Source organism: Armigeres subalbatus, chromosome 2 (genome assembly GCF_024139115.2).
Source record: "Armigeres subalbatus isolate Guangzhou_Male chromosome 2, GZ_Asu_2, whole genome shotgun sequence".
In the NCBI taxonomy this organism is placed as follows: domain Eukaryota; kingdom Metazoa; phylum Arthropoda; class Insecta; order Diptera; family Culicidae; genus Armigeres; species Armigeres subalbatus.
Window position 1 is genome coordinate 450867982 of NC_085140.1, and position 1900 is coordinate 450869881.

Here is a 1900-nt window from a genome sequence, read left to right on the forward strand (position 1 = left end):
TTAATTTTGTTTGACTGTTCCTTATGTCTTACGGGGTTCCATTACAGCTTGCAGGGCATATATTCATGCCGGCAACTTCGCAGATCTCAGGATATCATCAACTGGCTATGACACGAATAAGTTCACTTGTCATAAGACGAGTTTGTACAAGTCGAGTCAAGTACGAGACGCTGGATACGGCCTTACCGTTGAGGTTGTAATACGTATCTGTCAAATGTTCAATCAAGTGGTGGAATTAAATGGAATTGTATGACAAGTGAAGACATTCCACTAAAAGCTCAAAGTAATTTTCTTAACAAATAAGTTTCAAGTTCCAGATGGAATGTAGGAAGAGCTAACGAGGTAATACCATAAAAATAAATTTAAAAACCTTCAAAATGCCTTTTTCCTAAAACTAGGTAATCAATATCGGCACAGTATACGACATGGCTGATCTTCATTAGCAATTAGTGTAAGAGAAGAATGCATCATGGGCGAGATTGCTGCAACACCACACGAGAGCGAAACCGAGTTGAACCGTTCACGTAAGGGCCACATGCCACTGCCTGACATGTGGAAGGACATAAACAGATTTTTTTAAAATGGATGATCGTGAGGAGATCAATGAACACTACGAAGAGCACCTGAATCGTGAAGTGGCAGAGAACGATGACAGTATGCTGACGCGCCTGGAAGCACGCGCGCAAGGCTTGCGTTTTCCAATTCCGGATCTCCAGGAAATCTAGAAGGAAAATTCAGGAGGAGGCTGAAAGGCAACAAAGACACCAACTACCAGGAGAGCTGTTCAAATATGGTGGTGAGGCACTGGCTAGTCGATGCACGAGTAATTACCAAGATTTGAGGTACTGCCGCAGGAGTGGATGGAAGGTACCGTGTGTCCACTCTAAATAAAGGCGTTCAAGAACTCGTGAGCTAACAAATTCACGGTTTATTTTTTCGAGAACGACAGCCACGGATTCTGGAAAAACAGTCACGTTTTCTGGAATGTTCTGGAAAACGTGACTGATGTTCCCGAATCCATGAATTAAATCACGGTGTAGTTTTGCTGATTTGGGGCTCTCCTTAGCCGTGCGGTAAGACGCGCGGCTACAAAGCAAGATCATGCTGAGGGTGGCTGGGTTTGATTCCCGGTGCCGGTCTAGGCAATTTTCGGATTGGAAATTGTCTCGACTTCCCTGGGCATAAAAGTATTATCGTGTTAGCCTCATGATATACGAATGCAAAAATGGTAACCTGGCTTAGAAACCTTGCAGTTAATATCTGTGGAAGTGTTTAATGAACACTAAGCTGCGAGGCGGCCCTGTCCCAGTGTGGGGATGTAATGCCAATAAGAAGAAGAAGAAGAAGAAGAAGAAGAAGAAGAAGAAGAAGAAGAAGAAGAAGTTTTGCTGATTCACGAATTCGGGGACGTTTTTTTTTGCGTGCCTTAGATGCCTTTCGCCATACTGATTTCAGAAAGTTAACTCCAGGTGTGCCGCTGTAAGCACGCTCAAAGCAGGCGATTCATTACCTCTTTTTTTTATTCAAAATCGATGGTTACCCTGTCGGCAGTTACTGCTAGCGAATGCGGCCGATAGTACCGTTGAAACCGTGGATGACGATGAAGGCTGTTGATTGCGGCCGACGAAGGCAACAAACGATGGCAACTGTTGATGGCGTCTGGCAAATGCGGCTTGAGAGTGGCTGGCCCGTACCACTGGTGATGGTAATAGCGGACCAAGTGCGGCTCAATAATGCCGCGGACGAGGGTGGCTGGCGATAGTGACATTTGAGGGGTTAGGGACAAAAGGTCGAAAGAACAAAAGGTCGAAAGACAAAAGGTCGAAAGGACAAATGGTCGAAAAGGACAAAAGGCCGAAAGGGACAAAAGGTCGAAAGGACAAAACGTCGAATGGGACAA